A 13,530-nucleotide genomic window follows, 5' to 3' on the forward strand; every position below is an offset into this window, starting at 1 on the left:
ACAAATTCGGGATGAGTTCATCTAAATCCCAATCCAGGTTTTAATTCCTGGATTAACAGGGAATAAACAGTGGATGAGGCCAAACCCCTCCTGTGGATTTCCTGGAAAAGTTCTGTGTCCCAGGATTTCCTGGGTGGGATCATCCATGTCCTGGGGCAGGAGAAGCTCCATAAAATCTGAGATTCTGGGATGTGCATCCATAAAAAATGAGGTTCTGGGATGTGCTTCCATAAAATTCTGGGATGTGCATCCATGAAAATTGGGTTCCTGGGATGTGCATCCATAAAATCCAAGATTCTGGGATGTGCATCCATAAAAATTGAGTTCCTGGGATGCACACCCACAAAAACTGAGATTCTTGGATGTGCATCCATGAAATCCAAAATTCTGGGATGTGCATCCATAAAACTGAGTTCCTGGGATGTGCATCCATAAAAAATGAGATTTTGGGATGTGCATCCATAAAAATTGAGTTCCTGGGATGCACATCCACAAAAACTGGGCTTCTTGGATGTGCATCCATAAAATCCAAAATTCTGGTATGTGCATCCATAAAATCCGAGATTCTAGGATCTGCATCCATAAAATCCGAGATTCTGGGATGTGCATCCATAAAAAATGGGATTCTGGGATGTGCATCCATCCCCAGTTGTCCCTAAGGCCTCCCCACAGATCCATCATTCCCAAGGCTTTCAGGGGGATCGATATTTTCCCAAAGAGGTTGCAGGAACTCATTTTCCCCCTTTTCCATCCCGGATAATTGGATTGCTGGGAATCTCCAGGGAGAAGCCAAGGGAAGGGAATTTCCACAGGGTCTGGAGCGAGGATGAAGATCCAGGCTGGATCTGGGAAGGGATTTCCCTGCTGGGAAATGCCCAAATTCCAGCTGATCCCAGCCCTCCCCTCTCCCCAAAAGATCCTGGAATTTCAGGATGCATTTTCCATCCCATTTATGTGATTTTTTTTTTGGAGTTTCCAACTAATTTTTGGGGGAATTTTGATCATTTTACACCAGATTTTGTTCTTCCCGTAAGGCCGGGAGACACATCCTGATTTTCTTTCCTCCGTGAGCAAATTCCAAGCTCTTCCTCCTGCTCCCTCCCTCTTCCAGAAGTATCTACATGGAAAAAAATGAGGGAATTTTGGCTCATAGCCTAAAGAGCTCAGCCCCGTAAATCAGATTTTGTGATGTGTAAATCAGATTTTTTTTGTGGTGCAAATCAGATTTTGTGAGGGCTGTGGCCTCTTCCAGATGGGATTTTCCATGGAAAATGCCCCCCCCAAAAAAGGGATATTTCAATTCCTTCCCAGATATTTGTGGGATTTAATGGGAGAGAATGGAAAAATCTCTGCGGGGAAAAGGGAGAAAAAATGGGGAAAAAAGGGGAAAAAACTTTTCAAGGCTTTGAGAACCTCCAGAAGTGCAGCGTGCCCTTGGATCCCTCTGGAATTCTCTGGGATCAGCACCTTGGAGGAGCAGTCAGCACTGCTGGAGAGGCAGCTCCGGAGTGAAATTCCCTTCTCCCACCTGAAATCCAGCAGGATCCGGGCGGAAAAGGCACAGCCCGGTGAAATCTGATGTTCCCAAAGTTGCAGCGTCAGGGACAAGATCCCTGATTCCCTGACATCCATGGAAAAACATCCCCAAATTGAACTCCCGGATTTTTTTGTCCTTTGTTGCTGATCCTTGAGGATGGCTTGGTTTTTTCCCAATTTTCTCCATGTTTTTTCTCAGTTTTCCCCATTTTTTTTCCTGATTTTCCCCATGGTTTTTCCCCAGTTTTCCCATGGCTTTTCCCCAGTTTTCCCCATCTTTTTTCCCCCAGTTTTCTCCATGGCTTTTTCCTGGTTTTCTCCATCTTTTTTCCCAGTTTTCCCCATTGCTTTTTTCTGTTTTCACCATGGTTTTTTACCAGTTTTCCCCGTGGCCTTTTCATTATTTTCCCCATGGTTTTTCCCCAGTTTTCCCCACTGCTTTTCTTCAGTTTTCCCCATGGCTTTTTCCTGGTTTTCCCCATCTTTTTTCCCAGTTTTCCCCATTGCTTTTTCCCATTTTCCCCCATGATTTTTTACCAGTTTTCCACATGACTTTTCCCTGATTTTCTCCATGTTTTTTACCCAGTTTTCCCAATGGCCTTTTCACCATTTTCCCCATGGCTTTTCCCCAGTTTTCCCCATGTTTTTTCCCCAATTTTCTCCATGGATTTTCCCCAGTTTCATCCATTGCTTTTCCCTGATTTTCTCCATGTTTTTTTCCCAGTTTTCCCCATTGCTTTTTCCTGTTTTCCCCCATGGTTTTTTACCAGTTTTCCACATGACTTTTCCCTGATTTTCTCCATGGTTTTTTCCCAGTTTTCCCCATGTCCTTTTCACCATTTTCCCCATGGCTTTCCCCTGTTTTTCCTCATGGCTTTTTCCTGCTTTTCCCCATGGCTTTCCCCTTTTTTTCCTCATGTTTTTTTCCCAGTTTTCCCAGCTCCCAGCAGCTGGGGACAGCTGTCTGGAATTCTGCTCCATCCCTGAATACTCCTGTTTGATTTATCTCCCTCCTTTCCCAGCAGCTGCTCCCTGGATCTGTTATTCCATAGGGAAATTGGGATTTCCAAACCTGGGGTTTCCAGCTGTGTCCCCACATCCCCCCAGGAAGTTTTTTCCCCCCCTCTGGAGATCCAACAAATGCAGGGATCCCCATGGAATTTCTGCCACGGGAATTCCTCCCTCGTTTCCATGGGATGGTGACACCTGGAAATGGATTTTTGGGATAAAAATGGAGCAGGAGAGGGGGGAATTCAGCCCCTCTGCCCCCTCAGGTGAGACCCCCCCTGCAGAGCTGCTCCAGCCCTGGAATTCCCCGCTGGAATTCCAGGCTGGGAAATTGGGATTGTTCCATCTGGATAAGGGAAGAGTTGGGATGATCCAGCTGTGACCTTCCAGGAGCTGAGGGAACGACAGGAAAGATGGAAAAGGACTTTGGAGAAGGGATGGAGGGACAGGGAAAGGGGGAATGGGCTCAGGCTGAACGAGGGGAAAGTTCAGTTGGAAATTGGGAATAAATCCTTCCCTGGAAAGGGGGGGATGGAATTCCCAGAGAATTCTGTGGCTGGGACTGTCCCAGGGCAGGTTGGAAAAACCTGGGATGATGGGATGGAATTCCATGGAATTGGATCCATTTAGGGTCCCTTCCCACCCGTTCCTGACACCATGATTTCCACTGGCACATCCGATGCCTTTAATTCATACATTAATCCATCTCTAAAATCAAATATTTCATATTTTATATTCAATTCAGCAGCGAGACGAAACCCAGCCTCCCTCTGGCGCTTCCCGACATCCACCTCCATCAATTCCAGCTCTGCAGCCTCAGCAGAAAATCGGGAATTTAATAAAAAAGCCCCGCGAAGGCGAGGCCACAAATCTCGCTGGGAGCGGGGGGAGCTTTAATTAAACCGAGAGCTCTGAGGGCCGAGCGGCCGCGGGGACGTCCGGGCTCGGTCACCTCTGCGGGGTCACCCGGGGGGAGGGACAGTGCCGGCAGTGCCACCATTGTCACCGGTCAGTGCCAGCAGTGCCACCGGTGCCGGCAGTGCCACGGGTGCCCCAGTAGCAGCAGTTCCAGGAGTGCCACCAGTGCCACCAGTGCCACCAGTGTCACCAGTGCCATCGGTGCCATCGGTGCCATCGGTGCCACCGGTGCCAGCAGCCGATGTCGCCCCCAGCCGAGCGGTGCCACTCGCGCTCCTCTCCGGCAGCACCGGCGGCTCCGCGCCCTTGTGGGGGACCCAGAGCGCCCCGAGGACCCTCCTCATCCTCGGGGTGACCCAAACTCGTCTTTTCCTTGCCCCAAATCCGCCCTTCTGTCCCCGGATCGCGCGCGGGGCTTTGGGAGGGGTCAGCTCTTCGGGGTGACCCAAACTCCTCCTCTCCTTGCCCAAAATTCGCATTTCTGTCCCCGGATTGCGCCTTGAGCCTTGGCAGGGCTCAGCCCCGCGCTGAGCGCCTGCGGCTGCTCATTAAGGGCGCCACTAATGAGCTCCTCCCTCTGCTCTGCCCCCTCCCCTCCAGCCCGTGCCTTCCTCCCTCCTTTCCCTGCCTCATCCTCATCATCATCCTCCTCCTCCTGCTGCTGCTGCTGCCGCTGCCGGGCCGTGCTCGCTCTCCGCCCGCTCGGGAGCGCGCAGTGCGGCGCGGCCGCGCCCGGGAGCGCGCAGTGCGGCGCACCGAGCCCGCACCGAGCCCGCACCGAGCCCCGGCTGCGGCCAGCTCAGCTCCTCCGGGTAAGGACAAACCGGGATCGGGACGAGCCGGGATGCGGGAAGATCTCGGGGGATGCTCCGGGATGCGCACGGGGAGGGGGGAGGGGGTCCGCGCATCCTCAGCGCGGATTTGGGGTCCTAAACCTGCTCGGTGACCCCCAGAATCTCCCGGTTTTTGCTGTCAGGACCCCGGGAGGGGGGAGCTGGGGCATGTGATGGGATTTTGGCTCTTACGTCACGGCTTCGTGTCCCTGCGTGTGACAAAACCCCGCGGTGGCAGTGCGGGGGCACGGGGAGCGCAGCCCGGGTGGGGACCTCGGGGTGACAGCGCAACTTTGGGGCGCCGAGAGCTGCTCGGGGGGCGGCGATTGCTCTGCGGGGGACGCGCCTCGCTCCCTGCCTGTCGCCTTCCCTCCGGAAGAACATCCTGGGCCGGAAAAATCCATCGGGAAAACGCACCTGGCTTGGGATGCGGCGCCGGGAAGCGGCGGGCCCCGGCGGCGAGCGGTGAGTGGCGGGTGCGGGATCCGCATCCTCCCGCAGCCGCTGCCGGGGATCGATCTCGATCGGGAAGAGCGGGGAAAGTGCTGAATCATTGGGATCCCGGCTCCACCGGCGCTCCACGGCCGCGAGAAGCTCGGGAATGGGGTGAGGAGGGCGAGGAGGCCGTGGGAGCGCCGGGGCCTGGGGGAGAGGGATTGTTGGGATGGAGCGGGGATGGAGCGGGGATGGAGCGGGGATGGAGCGGGATCCTCCCTTTTCCGTGGCCTCAGCTGCTCCTTGGAGGGCAGGGAGCAGGGAAAACGCTCATTCCATCCCGGGGAGGCCTCTGGGAACGACACCCACAGGAGGTTTGGGTGAGAAAACGAAGGTTTTGCCCAGAAAAAAATCCCATCCCTGCTAAAACCGGGCATGGCCGGTGCGTCTGGCTCGGGTGGGTTCTGCTTTTCCCTTTGGAATGCTGCCTGTGGGCTCCTTCCTCAAGGTCAGCTCCTCGGGATGGCTCTGGAGCACTCCCCAAAGTCACCGCGGGCTGTTCCCGGCCGGGTCCCGGCGGAGGGGCAGCGCCGAGGGCCGGGGGGATGCGGGAATTGCGGGAAAAGCTGGAATTCTGACATGCCCAGCAGAGGCCCGGCTGCTTTAAGATGGATCCTGTGGCGCTGTGGTGTTTCCGGGGTGCTCCTGGCAGCTGCCGAGGACAAAAGCAGGAATCCTGTGACTTTTCCAGGGATGCTGACTCCTTTCTTTCCTGGAAAACCTCCCCCTCTTTGGCAGACACCGAGGGGCTGCTTTGTTCCAAGAAAACTTTTCTTTCTCTCCTGAAAGAAAACTCAAATTTGGCATTTTTTTTCCTTGATTTCTATTTTTAATTTTGCTGTTTTCAGGGCTGGGCCTTTGCTGCTTTTCCCATTTTTTTTTTTGGTGTGGTTGTAACGTGAATCCAACATAAATAATGCATGGAAAAGCGCTCGGCTGGCAGGCAGAAGTTGTTAGGTTGGAAAAGTGACTTTGTTTACAGGAGTTGGGACCTGGGCCTGGTTTTGTGTTAATTCTGGGCTTGACAAAGCTCCATCCTCATCCTTGTCCTCATCCCGAGGGATTTGGTTTAAACCCAGCCCAATCCAATCATCCCTTCTCCCAGCTGATGATTAAATGGGGAATATCCCGAGTTTTCCAAAGTAATTCATCAGGATTTGTTTTCCTCTCGTTCTCTCTGGGGCTTTTGTGGGGTATAAAATCCCCCAAAATCCACTGAAAAAACTCCACCACAGAGGGTCCCAAAAATGGGGGAAAAGAGTGAATAATAATGGGAAAAATGAGGATTTTTTTGGTCCATGTTTCTGCTCCTGGCAGGTGGTTGGGATGCTCCGAGCAGGATACTTGTGGGATACTCCTGGGTGTAGAGGGATTGTACCCTCAAATCTCAGGGATGGGGTCAGGATCAGGTGTGAAACACAAAGTGAGTCTGGAGCAGAAGGAAAATCTGGGAATTCCACCCCAGGAAACTCTTGGAGATTCCCAAGAATGTGAGGAAAGGGATGGATGTGGGAAGCAGGAAAAGGGATTTTTTTTTTGGTGTTTCCTTTGTTGGGAAAAGCGGGAATAAATGGATTTAAGGAAGTTTGACTTCTCACTGTTAATCCCCACCCAGCTGGGGTGACCTTGGGAAAAGGAATTATCCACAGGGATCATGGCCCTGGATCAGATCCTCCCTCTGGCCCTGTCACCCCACTGAGAAAAATGGGGAAGTTCTGGGATGCTCCAAGGAAATATTCCCTGGATGAAGATGAGTTTTATCCAGAAATCCAGAATTTAGCAGGAATGGGGGCAGTTCTGGGGCTCTCCATGGAAATATTCCCTGGATGAAGATGAGTTTTATCCAGAAATCCAGAATTTAGCAGGAATGGGGGCAGTTCTGGGATGCTCCAAGGAAATATTTCCTGGATAAAGATGAGTTTTATCCAGAAATGCAGAATTTAGCAGGAATGGGGCAGTTCTGGGATTCTCCAAGGAAATATTCCCTGGATAAAGATGAGTTTTATCCAGAAATCCAGAATTTAGCAGGAATGGGGCAGTTCTGGGATGCTCCAAGGAAATATTCCCTGGATGAAGATGAGTTTTATCCAGAAATCCAGAATTTAGCAGGAATGGGGCAGTTCTGGGATGCTCCAAGGAAATATTCCCTGGATAAAGATGAGTTTTATCCAGAAATCCAGAATTTAGCAGGAATGGGGGCAGTTCTGGGATGCTCCAAGGAAATATTTCCTGGATAAAGATGAGTTTTATCCAGAAATGCAGAATTTAGCAGGAATGGGGCAGTTCTGGGATGCTCCAAGGAAATATTTCCTGGATAAAGATGAGTTTTATCCAGAAATCCAGAATTTAGCAGGAATGGGGGCAGTTCTGGGGCTCTCCATGGAAATATTCCCTGGATAAAAATGAGTTTTATCCAGAAATCCAGAATTTAGCAGGAATGGGGGCAGTTCTGGGATGCTCCAAGGAAATATTCCCTGGATAAGGACCAGTGGAGCTCACCTGGGCAGGTGGAACTTGGAACTGGAAGCTTTGGAATTTGTTGGTTCCATCTGGAGCTTCGGAATTTTTCAACTCCGCCCTGCCCTCGCTCAGAGGAGGATTCTCCAAGGGAAAAGTTTGGGATTTGTTTGAGGGATCTGGGAAAATGGAACAGCCCCATTCCCAGCACATTCCTCAGGCTCTGATTTTATCTGGGAGTGCTGGGCAGGAATTTCTGGATTTGTTTTCCACGTGGGGGTGGATTTTCTGTGAGGTTGTAATTTACTCGTCTGGGCAGCACCAGCCTTCCAAATCCCAGCAGAACTTCATTCCCAGGGAGGAAAACCTGGAAATTCAGGCAGAATTCCTTCATTTCTTTCTGGGAGCTGTGGAATTCCCTGTTTTCCACACTTTATAAGTGCAGCTGAATTGGGAGGATTCAAACCCAGTGAAAAAATCAGATTTTCAGATGAAAGATATCAGATTTTATTTGACTTTAAACAGCAAAACCTGTGAGGAGACTCCAAAAAAAAAAAACAAGGAAAAAACCTCTGGCACTTCCCAATTCCTCAGGTTTCATTTGCCCTTCCCAAAATATTCCTAAACCCTGCCAGGATCCATCCAGGGCTTGGATTCCTTTACAATTTTGTCAGATCTTGTCAGGGAGGTCTGGATTCCTTCCTGCCCCGGAGGGAATTCCTTTCCAACCTCATTTTCCTCATTTTCCGTGTTGTTGGACGACTTCTGCTCCAGCTTTTCCATTTCCCCCCTCTCTTCCCGAAGTCTCTTCGTTCCTTTTTGGTCTGTCCAGGATAATTATTGCGTAATTCCAGGGATTCCAGCTCGGAATGAACTTGCTGGAAGTTTAAATGTTCCATAATCCCCGTCCTCCCTCCCTTTCCCTTTTTTTATTTTATTTATTTTTTTTTTTCTTTAATCCCCAGCTGAAAGAAACAGGGCTGGGTTATTACAGATTAAAAAAGAGGAGGATTTATCCCTCAGCTTATCGGGATCACCATTCCCACTTAATGAGATCGGAGGACAAGGATCATCCACCAAAAAAAACCAGGGATGTGTTGGGGTGGACAGAAATTCCTGACAACGCCTCCTTCTGTTCCTTTGGATCTCATCCTGGAATTTTGAGACCCAGCTCTGTTTTCCTCCGGGATGCAACCGGGAGGGAGCATCCAAAGGGCACAGGAGAGAGGGAATAGTGGAGATTTTCCTGTAAAAGGAGAATTTGGGATTTTTTTTGGGTTTTATTTCCTTACATTCCTCTGCCTGCGAGCCTTAAGCGAGAAGTTGGCGCATTCCCAGTTTGCTGGAGGAGCATCCAAAGGGAAGAGGGAGCTTTGAGCAATCCAGGCTTGGGAAGAGCTGATGAATCCCTGTCCTGGATTCTGGGATGTTCCTTTTTCTGGGAGCAGACCTGGAGCCTCACAGGGAGCACAACCCCGGGGTCGGTGCGAGGTGAAGCCGGAGGTTCGTCGCCATTCCTGGCAGGTTTTCCGCCCCTTCCCGCCTCCTTGGCAGTGGAATTTTGCTCCTTTTCCCAGGGACAGTCGGAATCTGATCCTGCAGCTCTTGTCAGCCTGAATCCCAAATTCCTCCTGAAATTTCCTGGCGTGGATAGGCCGGGCTGGCAGCTCCAGTGGGAGTTGGGAGGGAGGGAAGGTTCTGCTTGGATCTGTGGAAAATGCACCAAAAATTTCCCTTTTTCCCTCTGAATTGTTCCCTTTTCCTGCATATCCCAGGGATCCCTGGGTTCAAAGAGCAGCAGAATCATGGAATAATTTGGGTTGGAAAATTAAAGCTCATCCCGTTCCACAGGCAGGGACAACTTCCCCTATCCCGGGTTGCTCCAAGCTGGCCTTGGACACTTCCAGGGATGGAGCAGCCAAAAAAATTCTCTGGAAAACCTGGGAATGCCGAGGCCGGGAATGTTCATGGGTAGGAAAATCCTCCTGGATCCGGCTGCTCTCCAGGGTGCTGAAGCCCCTCCTGGGGATTTGGGAGCAGCACGTTATTCCCTGAGTTCCCATCTCCCTGCTCCCACTGGAATCCAGGATAAAGAGGGAAAACTGGGATACGTTGGAACAACAGAATGCAGGGAATGTGGGAATTCCCCCTTTTCCACCCCCAGCGAGGTTTTTAGGCTGGAGTTTGGATGCTGGGTGGTCTCCACAATTTAGGACAGATTTTAAACCCCACCTGGGTAAAGCCTGGCTCTGCTGGGTTGAGTTTAGGGCTGATCCTGCTCCCGTTGGTGGTGACTTCCTGAGGTAATTCCAGCTGGAATTGTTTGGGGATCTGGCTGCCTCTGGGATTTTTGGGAACAGGAAACAAAATCCTCTCCCTCTTCATGTGGCTTTGGGGATTTTTCTCCTCCTGGACAAAGTTTGGCTGCCCATCCTTGTAGGAGCAGATTTATTGGATATTCCTTTTTATTGGATATTCCGGGAAGTTTTTATTGGATATTCCCAGCAGCTTTTGGTGGCTATTCCCAGAAGTTTTTGGTGGAGATCCAGAGCAGGTTTTGGTGGATATTCAGAGCACTTTTTTGAGATATTCTCAGCAGTTTTTATTGGATATTCCCTGCAGCTTTTGCTGAATATTCAGAGCAAGTTTTATTGGATATTCCCAGCACTTTTATTGGACATTCCCTACAGGTTTTGTGGAAATTCAGAACAGGATCTGTAGGATATTCAGAGTGGGTTTTTGGATATTCCCAGCAGGAGTTTTTTTGTATTCCTGACAGGTTTTATTTGATATTCCCAGCAGTTTTTAGATGACATTCCCCCAATCTGTGGTCAGGGAAAGAATCCCAGCCTTCCCTTTTTCCCCACGTGAAGATCAGCGAACGCCACAGGCTCTTCCCAACCCCACAGACCCTTCCCAACCCCACAGGCTCTTCCCTTGGGTTTTTTTTGCCCTTCCCAAAGCATTCCCTTGGATTTTAAACCCTCCAGGACCCATCCAGGGGTTGGATTCCTTCACAATCTTTCTCAAACCTTGTCAGGGAGGTCTGCATTCCTTCCTTCCCCGAAGGGAATTCTTTTCCGACCTCGTTTTCCATGCTGTTGGATAACTTCTACTCCATCTTTTCCATTTTCCCCCCTCTTCCCAAAGCCTTCCTGGCCATCCAGGATGGTGACACCATCAGCCACTCTGGATTTACAGACACAGCCTCATTTGTGGGGCCGGGATCGCTCCCGATGGGGATAAAGGCATCTCTGTGAGCCCGGCCGGGGCCGATGGAGTGCGGGGCGCAGGAGAAGCTCCCGTCCCTGCTGTCACCTCGGGGCTGTCACATTCCTGAAATCTGGCTTCGACATTCCCAGCAGACCCAGCCACAAAGGCTCCTTGTTGGGGTCTCCTTTGGGATGGGGTTGAGGCAATCCCAGCTGGGAGCGGGAGGAGGGGAGGGACAGGACGGGGCTTTGTGCCACCCGCACGTGCCAGGACAGCCGGGGAGCTCCTCTGGGGACACTTCCGACAGGCTGGGGGTGGTGGGAATGGTCAGCCTGGAGGAGGGAATGTTGTTTGTGTGGGGAAACTGGGATTTGACTTGTGTGGAAACCTCAGAATTCAATTTGTGTGGAAATCTCAGGATTTGATTTGTGTGGAAACCTCAGGATTTGATTTGTGTGGAAACCTCAGGATTTGATTTGTGTGGAAACCAGGATTCAATTTGTGTGGAAACCTCAGAATTCAATTTGTGTAGAAACTTCAGGATTTAATTTGTGCAGAAACCAGGATTTAATTTGTGTGGAAACCTCGGAATTTAATTCGCGTGGAGACCTCGGGATTGGATTGGTGTGGAAAACTCCGGGATGTGAAGGGGTTACAAGGAAGGAAAAGGGAATCTGCAGCAGGAATTGGGGTGGTGGGACAAGAGGATGGGTTCAGGGAGGTTTGGGTGGGGTATTGGGATGGGATTTTTCCCTGTGACGGTGTGGAGGCCCTGGGATGGAATTCCTACAGAATCCAGGGAAGTGGAGATATCAGAATTTGATTTGTGTGGAGACTTCAGGATTTGATTTGTGTAGGAACCTCAGGATTTGATTGGTGTGGAAACCTCTGAAGGAGTTGCAAGGAAGGAAAAGGGAATCTGCAGCAGGAATTGGGATGGCAAGACAAGGGGATGGGTTCAGGCTGAAAAAGGGAAAATTGGGTGGGATATTGGGAAGAATTCTTCCCTGTGAGGGTGGGGAGGCCCTGGGTTGGAATTCCCAGAGGATCCATGGGTGGCCCATCCCTGGAAGTGTCCCAGGCCAGGCTGGAGCCACCTGGGATAGTGGAAGATGTCCCTGTGGTGGCACTGGGGGACCTTAATCTCCCTCCCATCCCAAACATTCCGTGATTCCCCCTCAAATCCACTCAACAAACTGCTAATCCCATTTCCTTCTTCCCTTATATCTGAAAAATTTCACTTCTAATAGGAAAATATCTCAAACCCAAACTTCCCTCTCCAAAACCCCCTTAATTCCCAGAAAAACTGGGATTTGCCCTAATTCATCCACCTATTTTTTTACACCCAACACCAGAACCGCACACCTCAGAGGGCGGATTTTTCCCCAATGTCCTTCAAAACCTGATTCTGCACATCCCAGGCTGCCCTTTCCTGCTGACAGCTCCGGGATCCAGCTGCCAGCTCTCCCCAGGGATTTTATTCCTGCCCATCCCAGCAGCTGGGACCAGCCTGGGGATTTTTGGTTGACCTCGTCTGAATGGCGCTGGCCCCGGTGACAGCTGCCAGGCTGAGCTGGCCCCGGCCCAGGACGGCAGGCTGCTCCCGGATGTTTGATCCCAAGAATTCTTTGTCTCCCTTTTCCAGCTTTTTTTGGACAGGCTTGAGGTTGGGATGGGGGTGGGAATGACTCTTGGGGCTGATAAAGCTGAGCTGGTGGGAATTTGGGGTTTTCTAAGTGTTCCTGGCAGGATTTTAACCCGAATCCTGGATTTGGGATGGAGGTGGGAATGGACGCTTCTTGGGAATTCCTGGATGGTTCTCAGAATTCTTCTTCCAAAGCAGAGCAAGGTGAAAAACAGGGATATCCAGGGATGAAACCCCCCCAGGAAGCAAAACAAAACCCTTTTTCCCAAGGGAAAAGCAGTTTCTGCCCTATTGTCCAGTGAAAAGGGGGTGGGAATGGCTGGGATTGATCCCAAACAGCTGCTGGGATGTGGGAGGACAGATGGCTCAATTATATCCAGAATGGGATGGGCAGTGCTGGGTTTGGGAGGCTTTGGGATCTTTTCCCCTGGAAACCTGAGCCAGGAGAGGCTGTGGAGGGAATTTGGGAGATTCTGAGATCTCCTTTTCACTAAAGGAGGGGATTTGGGAGATTTTGGGATCCCCTTCTCTGGAAACCTCAGCCAGGAGAGGCTGTGGAGGGGCTTTGGGAGATTTTGGGATCCTTTCCCACTAAATCTGAGCCAGGAGAAGCCAGGGAAGGGGTTTGGGAGATTTTGGGATCCTTTCCCACTAAACCACAGCTGGGAGAAACCGTGGAGAGGTTTTGGAAAGCTTTGGGATCCCTTTCCCATTAAGGGAGGGGCTTTGGGAATTTTAGGATTTTATTCCCACTAAATCTGAGCCAGGAGAGGCTGTGGAAGGGGTTTGGGAGATTTTAGGATCCTTTCCCACTAAATCTGAGCCAGGAGAAGCCAGGGAAGGGCTTTGGGAAGCTTTGGGGATCCCTTTCCCACTAAGGGAGGGGCTTTGGTAATTGAAGGATTTTATTCCCACCAACCTGAGCCACAAGAGGCTGTGGAGGGAATTAGGAGATTTTGGGATCCTTTCCCACTAAATCTGAGCCAGGAGAAGCCAGGGAAGGGATTTGGGAGATTTGGGGATCCCTTTCCCACTAAGGGAGGGGCTTTGGGAATTTTAAGATTTTATTCCCACCAACCTGAGCCGGGAGAGGCTGTGGAGGGGCCATTCCTGGGAGGTCCCCCAGGTGCAGGTGGATGTGCCAGTTTGGGATGTGCCAGTTTGGGATGTGCCAGTTTGGGATGTGCCAATCCCAAACGGTGCCACCTCGGAGCGCTCCGTGCCACCCTCCTGCTATTTCTGCTCCCGATCTGTGCCGCAGCCGGAGCTGTCCTCGGGATCGGGCTCCAGGGGCCATAAAATCCCCCAGGATTTGGGATTTGAGCTGCTCAGGGATAATTTTAGCCCCGTGTTCTGCTGGAAGAGAGGGAAGAGCGGGAATGGTGCCCTGGGATGGAGCTGAGCCCTCGGATCCAGCGGTGTGGG

General features: G+C 51.1%; 1 protein-coding gene across 1 annotated transcript in view; it reads left to right on the top strand.

Moving 5' to 3' along the window:
- The first annotated feature begins 4,152 nt into the window (after window positions 1-4,152).
- The window catches only part of NFASC (neurofascin), an 80,213-nt gene continuing 70,835 nt past the window's right edge, over window positions 4,153-13,530 (top strand). The window contains exon 1 of the mRNA XM_084220449.1: window positions 4,153-4,274. The gene's annotated coding sequence lies outside the window, so the exon portion shown is untranslated. The remainder of the gene's footprint in view (window positions 4,275-13,530) is intronic.

Source organism: Fringilla coelebs, assembly GCF_963513975.1.
Source record: "Fringilla coelebs genome assembly, chromosome: 23".
Lineage (NCBI taxonomy): Eukaryota > Metazoa > Chordata > Aves > Passeriformes > Fringillidae > Fringilla > Fringilla coelebs.